At 36.3% G+C, this 13,499-nt stretch overlaps 1 protein-coding gene across 2 annotated transcripts in view; it reads right to left on the reverse strand.

Moving 5' to 3' along the window:
- AGPAT3 (1-acylglycerol-3-phosphate O-acyltransferase 3) overlaps positions 1–13,499 on the reverse strand; it is a 170,798-nt gene that overhangs the window by 140,211 nt on the left and 17,088 nt on the right. The window contains exon 1 of one of the 2 annotated variants that reach the window (XM_043995346.1): positions 9,804–9,862. The exons of the other annotated variant lie outside the window; for it this stretch is intronic. The gene's annotated coding sequence lies outside the window, so the exon portion shown is untranslated. Of the gene's footprint in view, positions 1–9,803; positions 9,863–13,499 lie in introns of those variants that run through there. 2 annotated transcript variants of the gene reach the window in all.

A 13,499-nucleotide genomic window follows, 5' to 3' on the forward strand; every position in this document is an offset into this window, starting at 1 on the left:
CTTTAGGTTAAAATTGAGAGGGGAAAGGATTGCACTGGGGCAGAGGGAAGGGGAAAGGTAGAATGGGGTGAAATCTCACATGAAAGAATCAGGAAAGGGCTTATGGAGTAGGAGGAAAGATGGGGGAAGAGTGGGACAGTGAATGAGCCTGACACTCATCAGAACTGGCTCAAAGACCTTAATCTCATCAGAGTTGGCTCAAGGAGGGAATAACATACACACTCAATTGGGTGGAGTATTCTATCTAACCCTGCAGGAAAGTAGGAGGGGAAGGGGAAAGGGAGGGCAGAGCAGAGGAAGAAGCAGTCAGAAGCAAAACACTTCTGAGGAGAGATAGGGTAAAACAAGATAGAGAATAGAGTATATATCATGGGAAGGGAATAGGATGGAGGGAAACAGTTAACAATAGTAACTGTGAAAAAATTTTGAAGCAGAGGCAAGAGTAATGTAAGATGATGGTGGTGGTTGTGATGGATTGATTGATGGACTGATGATGATTGGAGGAAGATGAGGAATGACTGATGATGAGGAGTATTGAATGATGAAGATGAGGATCAACTGATGAGGAGGAGCGACTGAGGATGATGAGAATTGATTGATGATGATGACAAAACATATGGTAGTTACTTTGCTGGGCTATTGTGAAGAAAATTCTTTGTCAGGTATAAGGTACTAAATAAATGTTATCTATTACTTTTGTTGCAATAATCAACCTCATGTGTTTATTGTAAGGAAATAAAATGTAGTTTACTATTAAAAAAAAAAATGATGAGCAGGATGCTATCAGAAAGACCTGGAAGGACCTGCATGAACCGATGCAAAGTGAAATATACTGTATACAAAATAACAGCAATATTGTGAGATGATCTGCTGTGAATGACTTAGTTATTTTTAGTAATGCAATAATCCAAGAAAACTCTGAAGCTCTTATGAAAAATGCAATACATCTACAGAGAGAGAACTGATAATATCTGAATACAGATTGAAGCAAAATTTTTTTGTTAGTTCCTTTATCTAAAGTTTTGTTTTTGTCTGTTTTCTTTCACAACCTAGCTAATATGGAAATACTTTGCACAACTGCTCATGTATAGCTTATATTGAATTGCTTGAGTTCTTGAACGGGGAGAGAATTTGGATCACAAAGTTTTAAAAAATTGAGGTCAAAACTTTTATTTTACATGTAATTTGGGAAAATAAAATTCTAAATATAAAAAAGACTCAATCTATGCCCCTTTAGGATGGATAATGGTACACTTTCCTATTCTTGACAGAGAAAAGAATATAGTATAATACTTACACTATCAAATGTGGTCTCTATGAATTATTTTTCCTACCTGGTTTTGCCATGAGGGAGGAATAGAGAGAGTAGTGTTCATTAGGAAGTAACAAAAAAAAATCATTAATAAAACTTTTTTTTTCATTTTAAATAGAGTATATCTTATGATCCATTAATACTATTTGAAAAACCAAAGTATACAAAACATCTTCTTCTACTTAATCCTCCTTTCCTTCATTCAAATTTCTATGGTTATAAAAACAAAGAGTTCCAAATAGCTCTTCACAGATATGAGCTCTCAAAGTCATCCTGTAACAGTGGTATTCCTACCTCAGCTACCTTGGACTCTTCACTGTAGGGGTAATCAAGGTTCTTGGAGAACTCCTTGTAGCATTTATCTTCAAATCAGAGTTTGAAGCTAGGTTGCCAGGAGTTACTTGATACAAAATTGATGATTTGGTGACAAGGCAACAGAAATTGCTTCAATCCCAAAGATTTTTGGATGACCCCACTAAATAAGGAGATCTAAGGATATTAGGAGATTTTAGAAAGGTCACAAATTTGATCCACACACTTATAGTCATTTAATAGTCAATAGGCTTTCTTTTTTTTTTCCTTCTCCTGCAAAAGTAAATAAATTCATTAACATTTTAGGGAAATAACTTGAAGCTCAATATTTTGTTTATATAAATTCCTTTGTAACTTCCATCATGAAAGTCTTCTGGGGGCAGCTAGGTGGTGCAGTGGATAAAGCACCGGCCCTGGATTCAGGAGTACCTGAGTTCAAATCCGGCCTCAGACACTTGACACTTACTAGCTGTGTGACCCTGGGCAAGTCACTTAACCCCGATTGCCCCGCCAAAAAAAAAAGAAAGTCTTCTGAAGTCAAAAGAATCATCAATTGCTTCCAATTGCTTATAAGATAAAGTCAAATTTCTTATCCTGGAATTCAAAAGCATAAGACAATCTGGTTGCAACCTACATTTCCAACCCAGTTTCCCAGGAGTACCATTCATGATCCTGCATTCTAGCGAGGTACCAATCTTCTAACGATGCCCACAAGAAGTTATCCTCATTCCAGCCTTTGTGCCTTGGCTGATGTTTTTCTCAGCTAATCCCTGCCCCAACCATTGCAACCAACTATCCACACCTCTTGATCATCCTTTAAGAGTAGCTTGAGAGTGATGCTTGTGAAATCAGTTATATTAATACAGTGACTCTTCAAAATAAGTTAACAATTCAGATATAATTTGCTTTTATTTTTTATTTTTTCTAATTTTCACATGCATTTTTCATGTTTAGGAAGATATGAAAAGTTACTCAATGTTGGATCTGGATTTGTCAGTGGAAAGTCGCACTAAGTAGCTAGTTTTTATTGTTGTTCTATGTATAGGGCTTTTTATTTCCTATCAGTGAACACCCAAATAAAAGATTTTTAATAGCTAGTTTTGGACTAAAAAAACACCACCAAGGGGCAGCTAGGTGGCACAGTGGATAAAGCACCAGCCCTGGATTCAGGAGGACCTGAGTTCAAATCTAGTCTCAGACACTTGACACTTACTAGCTGTGTGACCCTGGGCAAGTCACTTAACCCCAATTGCCTCACCAAAAAAAAAACCACCACCAAGATGATTGCCTTAAGCTGATCCCATATTGAATTTTAGCTTTACTGCATATTTGTGTACATTGGGGTGCACATTTTTTAAAATTTCCCAACCAGTATAGTTACTGTGTTCACCCCCTACTGAGGTTTTCATAAGGAGTGTCCGTCTTAGCCTATTGCCAATGCAATGCTCACACTGAGACTATGTATGATTCTTGTAATATATCTGTCTGTGCAATATGGGAGCTGTGTATTAATACATAGCTTTCAGTTTGGTTGTACATTACTTTATGTATATATAAGGACCAAAATCCTTAGCTTGCTTACACTGTTACTAGAGTAAAAATAGCTATACCTAATTTTACAGGGCACAAATTATGGAATTACTTCTTAAATTGGTAAACTATTTCCATAAATAATTGTATAAATATAAAATTAATATTTAATTATGAAGTTTATAAGCATTGATAAAAGAAACTGTGAGATACTAACTCACAAATTACATGGTGTTTATATTTTGGGTTGTATGATAAATCCAGATATCTATGCCATGGTAATAATCTAGTGCTTTAACACACAATTGATAATCATTTGGGGCCTATAAAATAGTGTTACTATAAACTCTATTTTCCTCCTACCTTGTTTACATTAAACAGAGGATAGTCAATAAAATTTTTTATTGAACTTTGTATAGATTGCTGACTCAACAGTGTTACTACAATTTGGAAGTCATGAGGCTATCCAGTGAAATAATTATCCCAAGAGCACAAACCTTAACTTTTACAAAGGAAATTGTGATAAAGTTCAACTTTGTGCTAACCAATGCATGCAGGACTAAGAGGGATATTCTAAAAAGTCAATTTAATTTTTAAAAAAAGAATAGCTTGAATTCTACCTTGAATTCATGGAATCATAATGCCCTGATTAATCCAACCCATAATGATGACCTACTCTAAACTCATAGTATATTGTCTGTAATCATTTGGCACATAATCACATACTGTCTTGTGACATCTGAGGTATTGTGGTATCTACTATCGTGTAACTCTTTTAGAGTTGGGCTCTTCTATGTGTGCGTTTTCTCTTTAACTAAATTACACTCTCTTTATGGGCATGGGCTGATATATTTTCACTTTATTCCCTGTGGTTATTAGAATAGAGTGCTTTGCAAATAGTATTATTCAAATATTTGCCAAGTTAATATTTTCTCCCTGATTTAAAATTTTCTTTGGACTGATGAGATGGATTAGACTAGATGTTCTCTTTCAACTTCTAAATTCCTATAATTTTGTGATATTATTTGTTCTGGGTCAGGTCTGACTTAAAGCAGTCCAGTGATTCAAGATTTAGAATTAGAACAAAGGGAGACACTAACAGCCTAACACTTAACAAGAAACAAGTTTACTAAATAATGTCACAGGAAGAACATACAAGTATAAAGGACTGGTTCAGGTAGATGCAACACCCACACACACACCCCCGCCGCTCCCCACCCCCCACACCCCAGCCTCAATATAGAAAAGAGTCTTCTCAGAGGCTGTACTGGGTCACAAAGGTAAGTTGATTCCCAGGATGTTGGCACCTAAGCCTTATGGATGATCTTTTTGTGTCCCAAGTTACCAGGAAGCCATAGTTCAAGCCAGTCTCTTGGACCAGTTAAGTCTTGAGAACTTCTTCCCCGACTTTTTGGGGAAAGTTACCCCAGCCTCCATGGCAGGGACTCTAGAGAATGTTATACCTATTATTTTAGTCATGACTACTAATTATTTGGTAAAGGTAAGCAATTCAGTCAAAGAAAGAAATGAACTCAGCAGAAATGTAGATCAGATATTTTCCAGTATCTGGTGATCCTGAACCTTAAAAGAAAAATCTCCAGATAGGAAAACCAAAAATGCTGCATAAAAGAGTAGCCCACTAAGCCAGCAGTCTTTTGCTTTTTAAAGTCAATCTCAATTTATAAATTAATAATTTTGTCATCAAGATTTTAGAAAATTAACAAGATCAGCTTTCCCTTTTAACAATCTTGAAGTATTCTCCACATTCCTAATAAGTAATTTTAATTATATCTTCAACAAATGATGTATATATAATTTGAAAGACATATTAATATACCCTTAGAAAGTCAACATACAAGATGAAACCAAGATTGAAGAGTAGAAGAAAACAGTATAACCCAGTTCTCCCCCACAACTACAGCACAAAGATTTAGAAAATAAACACAAGTCCTGATAAGAAAATCCTAGGAAAAAAATCACATTTATTTTTCTAGCTCAAGTCAGCATAGGCAAATAGAGAAGACCTCTGGGAGTGGGTTCTAGCCAAGAACATACCATGGGCTTGAAGCATTCCGATACAGAAAATGGAAAAGGACCAGCAACCGAGCACTCAGACAAGAGGTAAAACCAGCACATAATGTCCTGACCTTGTGTAAGGAGTAAAAAACAGATGTCAAGTGGCAGGTATGTCGCTCAAACTCTAGATCACAGATCCAATGCAACAGTAGGAGAGGACCTGAGCCCATGAGTGGCAGTCCAAAGCAAGGAGTGGTCGTAAGTCTGAGACTGTATACTGAACAAAAAGCAAGTACAGAAGTTAGCAGCAGCTATATGACTCTAACCCTAGAAGTAGAGGAGGGGTCAGATCCAGTCCCAAGTCCAGTCTAAGCATGCAGCAAAATTACCAAAGCAGAGAGCCCAGAACAAAGGGGAGCCTGTACGTCTGAACCTGCCGAGCTTTCCGACTAGTTGACAGTGCCTGAGTCCAGTGGCAGTACAGTGAAGTTCCAATCAAGAAAAACCCCACAATTGTGTTACTCAGGCCAAAACCCAGATTAGGAAATTGCAGTGCTCAGACTTCACCTTCAATCAGATGTCCTGGACTCACTAAAGACTTGCAACTAACCAGAATGTACTGTCCTTAAGATCCTTGAATAAGACAACACTTACTACCATGAGAAAGCAGTAGGAAGAGCCAAGAAGACACAAAATAAAACCAAACAAGGTCCAAGGAACATCCTTCAGAAATGTGCGTGGCTTAGGCCTACCTAAAATAAAGTCCAAAACAAGAAAGTAAAGCTAGAAAAGGGAGTGAACAAAAAAAAAAAAAAGAATTTCACCAGAACCATAACCAAAACAATTCACTTAGAAAACAGATCAAGAAAAGATATTTTAAGAATCAATAAGGGGGGGGGAGCGGCCAGGTAGCACAGTGGATAAAGCACTAGCCCTGGATTCAGGAGGGCCTGAGTTCAAATCCGGCCTCAGACACTTCACATTTACTACCTGTGTGACCCTGGGCAAGTCACTTAAACCCCATTGCCCTGCAAAAAAAAAAAAAAAAAAAGAATCAATAAGGGGGGCAGCTAGGTGGCACAGTGGATAAAGCACCGGCCCTGGATTCAGGAGGACCTGAGTTCAAATCCGACCTCAGATACTTGACACTTACCAGCTGTGTGACCCTGGGCAAGTCACTTAACCCCAATTGCCTCACTTAAAAAAAAAAATCATTAAAAGACATGACCAAAAAGAATGTAGACATCACATTTCAAGAAATTACAAAAGAAAACTACCTAGATCTCTTAGACCCAGAGGGCAAAAGGAAAAGAGAAAAATCTACCAGTTACATTCTGAAATATAGCCCGAATGAGATTTTACCAGTAAAAATATAACCCAAATCCAAAGCTTCCACATCAAAGGAAAAAAATATTTCAAGCAACTAAAAAGAAAGAATTAAAGTCAGTTCTGCTATTTTGTTTGAAAATTCAAATCTGTTCCAAAAGATTGATATATTAGGGAATCATCTGAGCCTAATGGATAGTTTATGTTTGCCTATACACAATTTTATCTGAGAGAAACAACAAGAACACAGAAACACTATTTCACAATGACTCACAAGCTGCAACCTTCCACAAGCAAACTCCAGGTCTTTTTCAAGGTAAAGTGCCATATTTAGAATATAATATTCTAGAAGGCAAAAGGTTTAGAACCAAGAATAATTTACCCCGTGAAACAAATTCATAGGGGGGGAAGATAGAGGAAGGATGAACCTTTAATGAAAAAAAAAAACAACTTCCAAGAATTCCTGATGAAAAGGCCTGAGCTAAGTAGAAATTATGAAATACAAACACAGGAAAACAGAGAAACATAAAAAGGCAAATATGACTGAGCAATGATATGGGACTAGACAAGAATTAACTGCAGACATTCTACATAGGGAAATGCTACAGGTAAGCCGTCAGAATCCTATCATCATCAAGAGTTGTTGAGACACTCTAATAAGGGAGAGGACCTGGGAAGACTTTGTTGTGTTTTGATGATCTTAAAAGAAAAATGGAAAAGGAGAAGAAATGGCATATCTTAGGGAAGATAAAGGTTGATGAAGGAAGGGGAAAATTATCTCACATAATCACAGTGTACAAGTAAAAGACTACAAACAAGAAGTGATGGGTACAAGAAGAAACCTCATTTGACTCTCACTCTCAAATGAACTAGTCAAAGGAAAGAATACAAACACACACACACACACACACACACACACACACAGAGCAAGATATAAAAATATATTTCACTCAACAGATTCACAGGAGGGAGGGGCAGAAGGTAGAAGAATAGATTAATAGAAAGATTAACCATAAGCAAAACAAACTCTAGAAAACAGAGGGTCAATGGCAAAAAGAGGTTTAAAGAAAAAAAAAGGATAAGAGCTTGTGATTGGTTTCTGAATGAAAGAAAGGAGGAGCCAAGAAACAGAGCAGATAGTATCAAACATACTCCATGTTTACAGCCTTACTCTTCATTAAAAAGAGGGGCCAGGAAACAAAGAGAAGGAAGAGTATAAGAGAATAGGATGGAAGGAAATAAATAATTAATAAGCCTGTGAATTCCCACACAAAAAGGTAAAATTATTAGAGAAGCAGATAACTAGGAAAAAGACTTTGTATGAGCAGGAGGAGTTCAGAGAAACCTGGAGGGTCTTGCGTGGGCTGATGATGAGTGAGATGAGCAGAACTAGAAGAACATTGTACACAGTAACATCAACATTGAATGTTGATCTACTGTGATGGACTATATTCTTCTCACCAATGCAATGGCACAGAAGAGTTCCAGGGAACTCGTGATGGAAGAGGATCTCCAAATCCAGGAGAAAAAAAAAAAAAAGAACTGCAGAGTATAAATGCTAAATGAACCATACTATTTCTTTTGTTTTTGATGCTGTTGTTTTTTTTCTATTTTGAGGTTTTCCATCATTGCTCTGATTTTTTTCTCTTATAACATGACTAATGCAGAAATAGGATTAATGTTATTATGTGTGTGTGTATATATATATATACATATATACATATATATACATATATATATATATATATATATATATATATAAAACCTATATCAGATTACCTGCTGTCTAGGGGAAGGGGGAGGGAGGGGAGGGAGGGAGAAAAATCTGAAATTGTAAAGCTTGTATAAACAAAGGTTGAGAACTATCTTTACATGTAACGGAAAAAAAATAAAATACTTTATTAATTTTTTTTTAAAAAGACTGTGGCAATTCTCGCTGATAAAGGTTGCATTTCTAAGATATAAAGGGTCAAATTTATAAGATTAAGAGTCATGGGGCAGCTAGGTGGCACAGTGGATAGAGTACCAGTCCTGGAGTCAGGAGGACCTGAGTTCAAATCCGACCTCAGACACTTAACACTTGCTAGCTGTGTGACCCTGGGCAAGTCACTTAACCCCAATTGCCTCACCAAAAAAAAAAAAATGTTCTAAATAAATAACAATTAGAGAAATGAAAGTTAAAATAACCATAAGGTTCTATTTTATACCCATCAGGTTTACAAAGTTGACCAAAAAAAAAAAAGGAAAATGACAAATGCTGGAGGGGCTGTGAGAAAACAAGTATGTTACTGCTCTGTTGGTGGAACTGCAACCTAATTGCAAACTAAAGTTATTAAACTATGTATGTCCTTTTCCCCAGTGATGCTACTACTAAGTCTATATCCTAAAGATATTAAAGAAAAAAGACAAGGACTCATGTAGAAAAATATTCATAGTAGCTCTTTTATACGGCAAAGAATTGAAACTGAGGAGAATGTCTACCAACTGAAGAAAGGCTGGATAAGTCATGTACTTAATGTACATTAATGTGATGGAATACTATTGTGTTATAAGAAATAATAAAGGGGATGGTTTTAGAAAAACCTGGGAAGCCTTGGATAAACTGATAGAGTGAAGTAAGCAGACTGAAAAAAATAGTTTATACAAGAACAATACTGCAAAGATACAATCAACTTTGAAAGGCTTAGTAATACTGATCAACACAAACACCACCCACAATTCCAAAGGACTCAGGATGACACATGCCTCATCCCCTGATAAAGAGATGATGTAAAAGAGAGCAGATTAAGTAACATGTATGTCTATAAACATACATATGTGTGTGTACATGTGTACATATACAAAGAGAAAGACTTAGGCACACATGTTGGGGGAAAGGGAAAAACACAGCCAATGTATGTATCTGTTTTGCTTGACTATACCTATTTGTAACAGGAGACCTTGCTTTTCTGCTATTTTAGTGGAGGTGAGGAAAAGGGAAAGGGAGAGAAGCCAAACTTTGGTTAATTGAAAAAAAATTAATGTTAAAAACTATTTTTATAAATGAGTATCCATATTTCTCAGCTGTACATGGCAACTTTACAAAAATTAGCCATGTTTAGGAAATAAAAACCTCATAAACAAGTGCAGAAAGTTTAAACACATCTGATATAAAAATCAAATCTGATAAAGAACTAATAATAAACTAATGAAAATTCATTGGAGACTACATGACTTAATCCTAAGCAATGTCAAAGAACAAATCATAGCTACATATAATAACAGATCATTTTTGTTAAAGATAATGACAAGGAATGAGACAACATACCAAAAGTTTGGAGATTCAGCCAAAGCAGTCCTTAAGAGCAAGTGTAGATCTCTAAACACCTTTATCAATAAAAGAAAAAAGAATAGATCAATGAATTGGGCATATAATTTTTAAAAACTAGAAAACCAAAAGGATGCAAAAAAACACAATTAAACACCAAAATAAAAAACCTTAAGACCAAAGAAGAAAATATAAAATTGAAAGCCAAAAAATTTAAATTAATAAATAAAACTAGGAACGAGTTTGGTTTTTTTCAGGGCAATGGGGATTAAGTGACTTGCCCAGGGTCACACAGCTAATAAGTGTCAAGTGTCTGAGGCCGGATTTGAACTCAGGTACTCCTGAATCCAGGGCCAGAGCTTTATCCACTGTACCACCTAGCTGCCCCCTGGAACTAGTTTTTAAAAAATAGATAAACCATTAGCTTACTTGTTTTTTAAGAAGAAAACCAAATTACCAAAAATTTCAAAATACCAAATCATCAAAAATAAAAAGGTGAATTCACAGCTGATATAAATAAAATAAAGAAATAAATAAATTATTAGAAAGTATTTTGCCAAATTATATCCCAATAAAACCAAGAACTTAAATAAAATGGGTGACTATTTATAAAAATATAAAATTTCCAGACTTATAAAACAAGAAATAGAAGATTTCTTCTAAGTTCAGAAAAAGAAAATGAACAAGCCATAAATAATTTTCCTCCTCAAAAAAGCCCAGAACCAAATGGATTTACAAATAAATTCTACTGGACACTTAAAGAATAATTAGTTCCAATAATAAATTATTTGGAGGGAAAAAAAGCAGCAAAAAAAAAAGGGGGGGTCCTTTCAAATTCCTTCTATGATACAAAAATGGTATCCTAAACCAGTCAAAAGACCGATAACTCATTTTTAAATAAAATATTAGCAAGAACACTGGAGGCAACACAGTATACAAAATATCATACACTATAACCACATTGGATTTATACCAGGAGTACAATGCAGGCTCAATAGTAGGAAAATTATAAACATAATTGAACCTATAATAACAAAAACAATGATCATATTGTTATGTCAATAAATGGCTTGACAAGATGCAGCACCTACCCGTTTAAAAAAAACAACAACTAGAAAGCATAATAATAAATAGAGCTTCCCTTCATATGATAGATAAGTAGTATCTGTCTAAAACCAAGAGCCAGGACATATGTAATGGGAATAAAACAGAGGACTCTCAAGTAAGAAAAAGGGTAAATCAAGGATGTCCATTATCACTATTACTATTTAATACACTGCTAGAAATCCTAAAACTAAGGAAATAAACATATGGGAAAAGGAAATAAAATTATCTCTTTTGCAGATAATATGATGGTTTTCTTAGAATACCCTAGAGAGTTTAACTAAAAAACTACTTCTAACAACTAATAACTTCAACAAAGTTCCAGGATAAAAAAAAAACACGGGGGTGGCTAGGTGGCGCAGTGGATAAAGCACCAGCCCTGGATTCAGGAGTACCTGAGTTCAAATCCAGCCTCAGACACTTGACACTTACTAGCTGTGTGACCCTGGGCAAGTCACTTAACCCCCCTCATTGCCCTGCAAAAAAAATAATTAATTAATTTTTTAAAGAAAGAGTTGGTTGGATGAACTGGGAATGTTTGGTCTGGTGAAGAGAATATTTAGAGGGAACGTGGTAGCTGTGTTCAATTCTGTGAAAGTCCGTCACGTGAAAGAGATTATAATTATTCTGCTTGGCCCAAGGGGACAAAACTAGAACTAATAGGTGGAAGTTACAGAAAGACAGATGTATATGTAAGTTCCTAACCATCAAAAGTGTTAACCAATAAAGGAGTTGATTCAATATGTAGTGAGGTCCCTATCAGTGTCCCTGGATTGTAGGATCTAGAGCTGGGAAGAACTCCTTAGAACTCATTTAGTCCAGGGGGCAGCTAGGTGGCGCAGTGGATAAAGCACTGGCCCTGGATTCAGGAATACCCTAGTTCAAATCCAGCCTCAGACACTTGACACTCACTAGCTGTGTGACCCTGGGCAAGTCACTTAACCCCCATAGCCCTGCCAAAAAAAAGAAAAAAGAAAAAAGAACTCATTTAGTCCAACCACCTAATTTTACACTTGAGGAAACTAAGGCCCAGAGAGGTTGAGTCACCTATAGGTGGCAAAGCAGGTATCTGAAGCCAGCCCCTCCAATGTAAGATCAACTAATTTTATTAAGTACCTACTATGTTCAAGGCACCATAAAAGGTGCTGAAGATACAATGATAAAACAGTCCCTTTCCTCAAGTTTACATTACATCAGGGGAAACAACTTGTCTATATCTTCATAGATACAAAATATATACAAAGTATATAAAAGGTAATGGGGAGGGGCAGCCCCTCATAGTTGGGTAGAGGAAAGGATCTGGAAAAGCCTCATAAAGGGGTTTTGAAGAATGTTGAGATCCTAAAAGGCAGAAATGGAAAGGGAATACATTCCAAACATGGGGGACAGCCTTTTGCTATGGAGATAGAAGATGGAATGTTTTATCTGCAGGAAAGCCAGTAAGCCAGTAAGCCAGTTTAGCTGAGTGTGTGCGAAGGGGAATAATGTTTAATAATTTTGGAAACAAAGGCAGCCAGATTATGAAGGGCTTTAACTGACAAAAAGAGGAACTTTTATTTGAACCCAAAAGCCATAAAGAACCACTAGAGCTTCTTGAGCACAAGAATAATATGCTCAAACTTGGGTTTTATGAATATCACTTTGGCAGCATGGTGGAGTTTTAATTGGAAAGGTGAGAGCCTAGAGGTACAGAGAGTAATGTGGGTCTGAACTAAAGTGGTGGCCATGGGAGAGAAGAGAAAATGATGAATATGTGGAAATAGAATCAACAAGATTTAGCAATATATTGGATATGTGTGAGGGAAAGTGAAGACACAAGGATAATTCCAAGGTTAAACAACCTGAGTGACTAGAAGGATGGTGGCACCCTTAAAATGTTCTGAAGTGGGTTTGGAGGGAAAGATAATGCATTACATTTTGGACATGTTGAGTTTTAGATGCCTAGGCAACATCTACTTCAAAACATACACTAAGCAGCAGGTGATGTAAGACTACAGCTTAGGAGACAGACCAAGGCTAATTATGAGAGTCAGCTCTGTAGAGGTCATTTAACCCATGGTGTTAGTGAAGTGGGGGTGGATTTAATTGAACAAATTGATGATGATACATCCCAAAGAATTACAAGACTAAGTGACTCAGTTTCCCAAGTTTTATTAAAATACTGTGCTGACCACAGGAAAAACCACCCAAAGGAGATTGGTGTCTCAAATAGGGGGATGAAGAATAGTTATATTTATAGTGAGAAAAAGTAGGTTATCGCCTCATTATCTTAATTTTCTCCTTAAGGAGGTACATGGGAGGTCTTATCCTAATTTGGACTTCCTAGGATCCTAAGACAACCCCCAAGGCAGGTAACCTTTTTCCCTAATGGTGTGTTTTTGGGGTTTACATGTCATAAGGTGAACCTAAGGACACATTTGATCCTTTCTGCACATGTTCCTAAAGACATGCTTAAAGCTGTCAGACACAGAGGGTGTCTGTGTTTTTTCTATCTCTTACTTTAAGATCTGGTCTCTAGGTGTCCTGTCATCTAGGAATATTAATGGCTATTAACGGTTAATGGTCCCTCGTTACTGTGTTTGTTGATGGTTT

This window comes from Dromiciops gliroides, chromosome 3 (genome assembly GCF_019393635.1).
Source record: "Dromiciops gliroides isolate mDroGli1 chromosome 3, mDroGli1.pri, whole genome shotgun sequence".
Classification (NCBI taxonomy): domain Eukaryota; kingdom Metazoa; phylum Chordata; class Mammalia; order Microbiotheria; family Microbiotheriidae; genus Dromiciops; species Dromiciops gliroides.